Raw genomic sequence first — 11,459 nt, 5'->3', positions numbered from 1 at the left:
GTATGCCAACATTTTTATAGCTGACTTCGAACAACGCTTCCTCAGCTCTCGTTCCCTAATGCCCCTACTCTACTTGTGCTACATTGAGGACATCTTCATCATCTGGACCCATGGAAAAGAAGCCCTTGAGGAATTCCACCATGATTTCAACAATTTCCATCCCCCCCCCCATCAACCTCAGCCTGGACCAGTCCACCCAAGAGATCCACTTCCTGGACACTACGGTGCTAATAATCAATGGTCACATAACTACCGCCCTATACCGGAAACCTACTGACTGCTATTCCTACCTACATGCCTCCAGCTTTCATCCAGACCACACCACACGATCCATTGTCTACAGCCAAGCTCTACAATACCACATGTGCTCCAACCCCTCAGACAGAGACAAACACCTAAAAGATCTCTATCAAGAGACTCTGAAAAAAGATCTCCATCAAGCATTCTTACAACTACAGTACCCACCTGTTGAAGTGAAGAAACAGATTGACAGAGCCAGAAGAGTACCCAGAAGTTACCTACTACAGGACAGGCCCAACAAAGAAAATAACAGAACGCCACTAGCCATCACCTTCAGCCCTCAACTAAAACCTCTCCAACACATCATCAAGGATCTACAACCTATCCTGAAGGATGACCCATCACTCTGGAGAGACAGGCCAGTCCTTGCTTACAGACAGCCCCCCCAACCTGAAGCAAATACTCACCAGCAACCACACAACAGAACCACTAACCCAGGAACCTATCCTTGCAACAAAGCCCATTGACAACTGTATCCACATATCTATTCAGGGGACACCATCATAGGGCCTAATCACATCAGCCACGCTATCAGAGGCTCGTTCACCTGCACATCCACCAACGTGATATATGCCATCATGTACATTGGCCAAACTGGACAGTCGCTATGTAAAAGAATAAATGGACACAAATCAGACGTCAAGTATTATAACATTCAAAAACCACTTGAAGAACACTTCAATCTCTTTGGTCACTCAATTACAGACCTAAAAGTTGCAATTCAACAAAAAAAACTTCAGAAACAGACTCCAGTGAGAGACTGCTGAATTGGAATTAATTTGCAAACTGGATGCAATTAACTTAGGCTTGAATAAAGACTGGGAGTGGATGTGTCATTACACAAAGTAAAACTATTTCCCCTTGGTTATTTCCCCTCCTACTGTTCTTGTAAAGTGCTGGAAATGGGCCACCTTGATTATCACTACAAAAGGTTCCTCCCCCCCCCCACCTTCACCCTGCTGGTAATAGCTCACCTTTCCTGATCACTCTTGTTACAGTGTGTATGGTAACACCCATTCTTTCATGTTCTCTGTGTATATAAAATCTCCCTACTATATTTTCCACAGTATGCATCCGATGAAGTGAGCTGTAGCTCATGAAAGCTTATGCTCAAATAAATTGGTTAGTCTCCAAGGTGCCACAAGTACTCTTTTTCTTCATGTCTGTATAGAAACTACATATTGTCTATTTTCCATATGGAGTGATTGCTGACAGCTTACCCTTATCATAGTCTGGGAGCTTACATATCTTAAGGGAGTTGTGGTTAGCATTTAGAGTGTGGCTTGGAGCTATACGTGCTCCTAATATAAGCTTGCTGGGCAACAGCTTACATTTTTGTTTCATACACTCTTGCAGAGCTGTCTTGGCTTGGCTTGACTTTGCCACGGTCATTACTGGATCGACTGATGGCAGATGGTTAATTACCATAAATAGGATAGAGTCTGTTGTGGTCCTTGTGTGCATATCTAGGCATAACCAAGCCAAGTGAAGCTGTATCTAAGCATGTGAAAGCAGCTTTAGTCTTTCTGCATACACTAATTTTGACCTTTCAAATGGAAAACTGATGGTGTCATTTTGAGCAGATGGCAAACAGTAACATTGTAAAACATCAGTGATGTAATTTTAAAAAAAGTAATATCAAGCTTTTAATGGTTTTAACATGGCATAGTACATAGGATCACCTCATCTCCCAGTTTGTAGGGTAAGTCAAAGTTAGGACTAGTGCAGTGTGTTTTTCGTCATGGAAAATGTGTTATTTACTAAACAAGAGTCAATGTTCCTCATAAATTCTTGAGTTTATAGAACAAACATATATGATCTCCCCCTTGAGCTGCTGAAATTTTCTTTAACAAAGTAGACTTCATCAGAACAAAAAAGTGTTTTCATCTTGAGATCTCTGTTTTAGAACCATTCACTTACTGCAAGAATAGTGAAAATCCATTAGTGCTGAAGCTGCTCCTTTTATCAGAGTTTTAGCTAAACAAACCTAGAAAGGATAGCCTAGAGTGTTTCATTTGATAAAAATGTACATAAATATTGCTGCAGTCAGCGGTCAACTTCCATAACACATTGTTAAATAATTCAAGCATACTGAATTCCACAAACGATAAAATGCTGAAAACACATTGGTCACAGAGGGTACTGTGGATGAACTATGCAAAAATGCCATACGTGTGGATTACTCATTGACTGCAGGATATTTGCTAATGTAAACCTGACCAAGTTTGAAAGCTTGTCTCTTTCACTAACAGAAGTTAGTCCAATAAAAGATATTACCTCACCCACCTTGTCTCTCAAAGTTATAAATCATTGAGAAGTTCAATTACTCTCCTGGGACCCCATAGCCCATTTGTTGTATTTCCTCTAAATGGTTGAGGAGCCAATGCAATGGCTATTCCACTTCATTGGGATCAAAAATATTTTAATGAAAAACCAGATTACCTTCTAATTTATGAACTGGTAATTCTGTTTCTTGTATAGCATAGCAAATCCACATTTTTCAGCCATGTATACATAGCGGATCTGGGTATTTATCCTAGCAACTCCATGACGTATAGTGAGGACCAAAGTTCTAATACAGTCAGTCAATCTTTGCGCCCAGCTAACTTAAAATATTCCTTCCCTTCAACGGTTCTCTGATACTGAGCCAAATAAAACAGTGATTTTTTTAAAAAAAAAAATGAATAGAAAACTAACACCAAATGGCTAAATCAAGTAACCAGAGTGCTGATTTCATTGCCATGTAAACACAAACCTTTTAGAACAGGTGTATTTATTGAAGAGAGAACATTCTGAGGTTATCTTAGCAGATATCTATTTAAAACTGAAGTTCCAGCAAACAGAATCCTTGTTAGTCATGAGTGAAGAACTTCTTGAAGATCAAGGCAGACATCTCCTTAAAAATGAAAAAATGTTATAGCCTTTTACATAAATGTTATAGATTTTATATAAACTATAACATTTGAGAGGGCAGAAAAGATTAGAGACTAAAATGTGAAGGGGGGGGAATGTGGGTTTGCTCCCACCATATAACATCATTAACAGTTAATATTCAAGGTAATGTTATTAATATTCTTAAGAAAGAATAGTGATTCAGATTTTTTCAGTCATATACATATACTATAAAATCTTCCACTACTTGTTATTTGAAACCACCAGTCAAATATGAACTCATCAGGTAATCTCCAGTAATATTTGTCAAAACTTCTGGAACCAAACACAGTTATCTCTAACAGAATATTCATATCAACCCTCTTGCAAAAAACAAACAAACAAACAAACAAACAAACAAACTTCTTGACAAGGGCACTTCCCAGAATGGTGAACTACAAAGGAGAAAGCTCATTGTTGTGTTAACCACAGAAATATGTGCTGAACACAACTGCTAACTATGCTGCAGTGGGAAAGAGGTGCATTTGGCATATATGTAAATTTAAACATATCTTTTAAATAAATTCTATGTAAAACCTTGTGATGCTGTATGATTGGAACATGACCATTGATATTATTAATATTGCCACTGTTGGATAATTGCAACAAATCTTGTACAAAGTATATCATGTAAGGTGTCAAAGGAAAAGTTAGGATTTCCTGAGTATGATTATCCTGTTTGTATGCAAGTATCATATTTGTATCTAAAGTTATGAATATTGACTATGTAGCAATATTTCAAAAAAAAGTGTTTGCTCCTGGAGTAACACCCACGAGGTAATTTACATCCAGTCTGGCCACCACTTTGTGAATGGGCCATGAAATTGAATGGTCCATCAAAGAACACTTAGCTCTCACAATAGGCAATAGAAGAATCTTGTCCCCACCCAGTGAGCCTTCCTGTGGACGCTTTAGCCAAAATATGAGTAATGTCTGTTCCTAGGAGTCATCAAATCATGCAAGAGCATGTGACTAGCTCATATGTAACCGTGGACTCCATCTTCTGCAGAGTTTTTTTGGAAAAAAAACTTCGAAAACTTGTGGCAATCGGGGAAGGTCCCAGACAATTGGAAAAAGGCAAATAAATATAGTGTCCATCTTTAAAAAAGGGAAGGAAGAGAATCCAGGGAACCACATCTCAGTCCCTGGAAAAATCATGGAGCACGTCCTCAAGGAATCCATTTTGAAGCACTTAGATGAGGAAGGTGATCAGAAACAGTCAAGATGGATTCACCAAGGGCAAGTCATACCTGACCAATCTGATTGTACCAAAAGCTTTGCTAAAGTCAAGATATATCCCGTCCACCGCTTTCCCCATATCTCATCATAGAAGGCAGTCTCCCACAGTATTCTTGCCAGCAAGTTGAAAAAGTATGGATTGGATGGAAGGATAATAAAGGTGAATAGAAAGCTGGCTAGATTGTTGGACTCAACAGGTAGTGATCAACAGCTCGATGTCTAGTTGGCAGTCCTGAGGCTAGTTTTGTTCAACATCTTCTTTAATGATCTGGATGATGGGATGGATTGCACCCTCAGCAAGTTTGTGGTTGACACTAAGCTGGGGGGAGAGGTAGATATGCTAGAGGGTAGGGATAGGTTCCAGAATGACCTAGACAAATTGGAGGATTGGGCCAAAAGAAATCTGATGAGGTTCAACAAGGACAAGTGCAGAGTCCTGCACTTAGGATGGAAGAATCCTATGTACTGCTACAGACTGGGGACCGACTGACTAAGCAGCAGTTCTGCAGAAAAGGACCTGGGGATTACAGTGGACAAGAAGCTGGATATGAGTCAGCATGCCCTTGTTGCCAAGAAGGCTAATGGCATATTGGCCTGCATTAGTACAAGCATTGCCAGCAGATCGAGGGAAGTAATTATTCCCCCCTATTCAGCACTGGTGAAGCCCCCCACGACAGAAAGGATGTGGGCAAACTGTAGAGAGTCCAGCCAGGAAAATAAAAATGATTAGGGGGCTGGGGCATATGATTTACGAGGAGAGGCTGAGGGAACTGGGCTTCTTTAGTCTGCAGAAGAGAAGAGTGAGGGGGGATTTGATAGCAGCCTTCAACTACCTGAAGGGGGATTCCAAAGAGGATGGAGCTCAGCTGTTCTCAGTGGTGGCAGATGACAGAACAAGGAGCAATGATCTTGGTCTAGGCTGGATATTAGGAAAAATTATTTCACTAGGAGGGTGGTGAAGCACTGGAATGGTTTACCTAGGGAGGTGGGGGAAATCTCCATCCTTAGAGGTTTTTAAGGGCCAGCTTGACAAAGCCCTGGCTGGGATGATTTAGTTGGGGTTGGTCCTGCTTTGAGCAAGGGGTTGTACTAGATGACCTCCTGAGGTCTCTTCCAACCCTAATCTTCCATGATTCTATGAAAGTGTTTTATTGACTATCAAAAAGTGCTAAAAGAAAATTATCCACGCTTGGGGCTCCAGCATTGACGGAGCAGTGCACTGTGTGTAGCTATCCCACAGTTAAGCTCGCCACCTTCTGGTGCTTGGTCTTGTGGGAAGGTGGAGTGGATTGCAACACATCATGTATCCAGGCTTAATGTCCCATGATGCATTTCTTGCCGTTCTAGCATTGCATGTGCTTCCATCTTCATGGCATTTTTCAACGACCCTTGTTTGCTGTTTGCCCTGCCCTCTCTGTGTGAAAGAATGGATCCTGCACAATTGTCCAATGCTCTGCTAGCTGTCAGTAACCCATCACGAATGGCAGTGCAGTTCATGGTGAAGTTCCTAACTCAAAAGGATTCACAGTTGTCTGACATAGATAGGAGCAACATTAGATTACTTTTGGCATTCACTGAATAGCTGCACACGGTGGACCATCACTTTTGGGCTCAGGAAACTAGCACTGACTGAGTGCTGGGATCTCGTTGTCATGCATGTCTGGGATGATGAGCAGTGGCTACAGAATTTCTGAATGAGGAAAGCCACTGTCTTTAAAATGTGTGCAGAGCTTTCCCCTGCCCTGCGGCACAAGGACACCCAAGTGAGAGCTGCTCTCTTGGTGGAGAAGCACGTGGTGATCGCAGCGTGGAAGCTGGCAACTCCAGACTGCTACCAGTCGGTCGCAAATCAGTTTGCAGTCGGGAAGTTGATCACTGGGGCTGTGTTAACACAAGTGTATAGAGCCATTAATTGCATCCTGCTATGAAGGACTGAGACTCTTCGCAATGTGCATGAAATAGTGGATGGCTTTGCAGAAATGGGCTTCTTGGACTACAGAGTGGTGATAGAGGGCACACATATTTAAATTTTGGCAGTGGACCATCTTGCGACGGAGTACATCAATAGGAAGTGGTACTTCGATGGCGTTGCACGTGCCTGTGGATCAACATGGGGTGGTCTGGAAAGGTGCATGATGCATGTATCTTCAGGAATACTGGCCTTTGCAGAAAGCTGCAAGTGGAGACTTTTTTTCCCCGACCAGAAAATTACAGTGTGGGGCATGTTGAAATGTCCATAGTGATCCTGGGAGACACGGCATACCCATTAATGCTGTGGCTCATGAGCCCTTACATGGAAAACTTGGAGCACTTCAACAACAGGCTGCGTAGGTGCAGACAGACTGTGGAATGTGTGTTTGGCAGATTAAAAGGTGCATTATGGCGGGTTAGACCTCAATGAGGATAATATTCCTATGGACATAGTTGTGTGTTGTACGTTGCACAATATTTATGAAGTTAAGGGTGAAAAGTTTGCTCAGGGGTGGACTGCTGATGCAAACTGCCTGGCTGCTGATTTTGAGCAGCCAGATACAGGGCCATTAGAGAGGCACAACGGGGGGTAATTCAAATCAGGGAGGCTTTGAGGAACATTTTGAAAAAGAGAACTGGTAATGTATATTACTATGCTTGGTACTGCATTGCTTAATGAAATCAAGTTTTGCTAGGAAGCACTTGTGATTTTTGTGGCCTAGGATTCTATGTAAGCAAATGATTAACTGCTTGTTTATGTGTTGCTGCCACCAGCTATCACAATTTGCAGGACAATTTTCACACACACACACACACACACACACACGAGACTCTTAATCTCAGCGTCATGGGTTCAAGCCCTACGTTGGGTGCTTGATTGGCTGCCATAAGTGTAGTCTGAGGGGGGGGGATTTGATAGCTGCTTTCAACTACCTGAAAGGGGGTTCCAAAAAAGGATGGATCTAGACTGTTCTCAGTGGTAGCAGATGACAGAACAAGGAGTAATGGTCTCAAGTTGCAGTGGGGGAGGTTTAGGTTGGATATTAGGAAAAACTTTCATTAGGAGGGTGGTGAAACACTGGAATGAGTTACCTAGGGAGGTGGTGGTTTTTAAGGTCAGGCTTGACAAAGCCCTGGCTGGGATGATTTAGTGGGTGTTGGTCCTGCTTTGAGCAGGGGATTGGAGTAGATGACCTCCTGAGGTCTCTTCCAACCCTAATATTTTATTATTCTAAGGCTGGGAGGATCACAGCCACTGCTCCCAGGAGGAAATGTAGGGTAGTGGTGGTTGGAGACTCTTCTGAGGGGGATGGAGGCACCCGTCTGTCGCCCTGACATGGCATCCTGGGAGGTATGCTGCCTGCCAGGGCCCATATCTGAGATGTTACGGAGGGATTGTCAGGTATCATCCAGCCCTCCGACTACTACCCTATGCTACTCCCCTGGGATAATTTAGTTGGGGATTGGTCCTGCTTTGAGCAGGGGGTTGGACTAGATGACCTCCTGAGGTCCTTTCCAACCCTGATATTCTAGGATTCTATGCTTTGTGGGAGAGGAGGTACCGGGGAGGGCTGCCTTTTAGAGGTGTGTGTAAGTCCAGCTATCATTTCAAAAGGTGTCCATGGGATGGCATGAACAGGAAAGCGAGAAGTCCCAGAAAGTAGAAAGGAATACATAGGTGGAGTTTGGGGAGGGTATGGGAAAGAGTTCTGAATGTGCTGAAGAGGAGGGTGGACATGCATCTGCTGAGTCTGGAGTGTTATGAGAGACTTCAGCATCTTACTTTGCTTAACTTTAGTCATCCTCCCAGTAGCATTCTTAATGAAGGCCTCATTTTCTTTTCTGTCTTGCCATTTGGTTTCTCTCCACTGCACATGCTCCCTCTTTTCCACATCTGAGGATTGCAGCAGCTCCCGGAACACGTCCTCCTTGCTCCATCTCAGGCACTTTCTTATCTGGTGAAGGTGCTCCACTGGTGTGTAGGAGGTTCCTCCGAAGGCCACATCTTCAGAAGCACAAGGAACACCACAGAAGCGTACACAGCATTGAAACAGTATAGTAAAATACACCTCTAATAATATACCAATCACTTTCTCATTGAGCCTTGACAAGCACACGTGTTGGTGAACACCCCAAGCATGGTGAGTTTACCTCAGATCAGGGGCCATTCTGTTCTGCCGTACTAGTTAGCTGCACAGGGAAATGTCCAGCACACAGAAACACAGCCAGCCATGTACATTTTTAGGTCCTCAGCCCGCCTCTGCACTACACAAAGCAAAACCACTTACCAGGGTCTCCTCTCCTGCTTCTTGCTCAGAGTGCAACTGCCAAGACTGGCTAGACACCTCTGGAGTGGAGAACAGTTACTGACTGGATGCACCACCAGGCAATCCCGCCGTGGGCTCCACATAGCCATTTATCTCCACCTCTTCATCAGTGACTTCATCCTCTGGGTTAGGTCCACTTTCTCCTGGCTCCATCCCTTCCAAAGTATCCATGAGGCTCGTGGAGGTGGGGGTCACTGCTGTGAATAGCATCCAACTCCTTAGAAATGGCAGGTCTACACAGTGTCCCAATCATAGCCCTTTTCGCACAAGCTTCGAGAAATCTGCCTATAGGTATAGAAATTCCTACAGCTGGAGCGCAGCTGGGACTGCTCAGCCTCCTCTCCCCAAATACTGAGCAGACCCAGCAGCGGTCCAAACAAGAGAGTGTTTGCCGCCATTGTTAGCTAGGAAGATGTGATGTGAGCTCGCCATGCCGAGCAAACAGGAAGCGAAATTTAAAAAATTCCCAGGGCTTTAAAGGGAGACAGGTGATGGTTGTTTACCTGGCTGCAGGGCAGCAGAGTTGAAACTGCTGACCAGAGTGGTCAGGATGGGCACTGTGGGACACCTTCTGGAGGCCAATTAAAGCAATAAAATCAAGCACTTTGTCAACAAAAGTTTTGCCCCAAAAGCCATGTCTCTTATCGAGGTGGTTTTACTTTGTTTCTGGCTTAGTATATCTAATAATAGAATAACCACCAGTTTTGGGGTGAGCCTGTCCTATTTCTTAGCAGTTTGTCCTGAATCTGGTATTCTCAGCTGTGACCCACTCAGTCATGGCTGACAGTCATACAAAATCTTTAGGTCAGTTATGAGTTCTTTGTAGATGTCTCAGCATGCATCATTCTGGGATGTCACAGAAAGCAGAAAACAGCTCCTGAATTGATGGTCCCATTAATCCAATTGGCAACAGCACAAGGTGTTTGTGCAAAGACGCTCCACATGTGGGAATTCCAGAATAACCCCTTCCCTTTCAACCATAGCTTCAGCAAAATAAGAGACCTAGCTGGTCAATCATGGCTGCTGACCTGAGCACTTCTCAGTACAAGAAGCTAGCTTCCTATTTTGCTGAAAAAATGACTGAATTTAAGATAGTCCCACAAGTAGTCAGATTGGAGCAGAGAGAGGGAGGATCATTCCACCTCCCTTTGTAGAATTTGGCCCAAAAAGCCAGATGAGCGAGAAGAGCTGAAAGACATCCAAAACACCACATGTAAAGCAGACCGTTGTCTCTCTTAACTGTCGAAAGCCTTTGAAAAGCACCTCGGGCGTGGCCTACAACTGAGGAGGCTAATCAGACCAAACTTAAAGAATGTGAAAGTCCTACCTATTCTCTAGTAGTCATCAAACTCACCAGCTACCACAAACTGGTAGCAAACTCACCAGCTACCACAAGTCTCCAACCTCCCCTTCCTGGACAAACTCATTGAGAACATAACGGAGTGGAAACTTCAGCAACACCTGCTTACCAACATTCTACATTCTTCACTATCAGGATACAATAGCCTTCAACACAATCAATAGCAAGATGCTACTCCCTTGCATACCAAACCTCTCCAGTAGTGGACAATGCAGCAATAAGATGGTTATGCTTGCATCTCCTCTGCTTTTTTAATCACATGTAAGACCTCTAGGAGATGTCATGAGATATGAGCTCTCGTATACAGTAAAAGCTGTGTTATCCGACACTTTACCAACCCGAAAGCTCTAGAAATAGGCATTTCTGATATCCATAAGTCTGGTTGGTGCGGGGCCGGCAGCCTCCCTACCTGGCTCCGTGTGGCTCCCCAGAAATGGCAACATGTCCCTGCTGCTCCTATGCAGATGAATGGCCATGGGGGCTCTGTGCGCTGCCCCCGATCCAAGCTCTGGCTCTGCAGCTCCCATTGGCTGGGAACCTGAACCATAACTGCAAGAGGACAATAGAGTAATTGGTTTATCTGCAGCAAGGAGATCTAGGTTAGATATTAGAAAAAAGCTTTCTAACTATAAGAATAGTTAAGTACCAGAATAGATTCCCATAAAAGGTTTTGGAATCCCCATGATTGGAGGTTTTTATGAACAGGGATGGTCTAGGTCAGTGGTGGGCAACCTGCTGCCCGCAGGCCGCATGGTAGCCCATTAGGTTAATTCACTGGCGGCCCGTGAGACAGTTTGTTTACATTGACTGTCCACAGGCATAGCTGCTTGCAGCTCTCAGTGGCCATGGTTCGCCATTCCTGGCCAATGGGAGCTGTGGGAAGCGGTGCGGGCCAACTGCCAGCGGATTACCCTGATGGGCTGCAGGTTGCCCACCACTGCTCTAGGTATTGTAGCAAAGGGGCGTGGCCTCCCACAGAGACTGATCGAGAGAGAGAGAGAGCCAGACGCCCCATGGGCGGAACCAGGAAGACCTCGGCCACGATGCTGGAAGCAGAAGGGCGGGACAGGAATAGAAAGTATAAGAGGCAGCCCTGCAGCTCAGTTGAGCAGGAGCCACAGAGGGAGCCAGATGCCCCCAGCCCACTGCTAGAGCCAGACCACAGAAGACTTGATATCCTAAGGACACATTCAAGATACCAGAACTGCCAAACACATCAAATGCTGAGGAGCTGCTGGGATTACAGCTGGCAGTGTACCCCTAGGAGATGGAGGGCAACCCTGGGTTCAGGTACAGCCTGAAGGGAGGGTAGAAAATGGCACAGGGGGAGC

Source organism: Lepidochelys kempii, chromosome 3 (assembly GCF_965140265.1).
Source record: "Lepidochelys kempii isolate rLepKem1 chromosome 3, rLepKem1.hap2, whole genome shotgun sequence".
NCBI classification, from domain to species: Eukaryota; Metazoa; Chordata; order Testudines; family Cheloniidae; genus Lepidochelys; species Lepidochelys kempii.
This window is presented reverse-complemented; position numbering follows the sequence as displayed.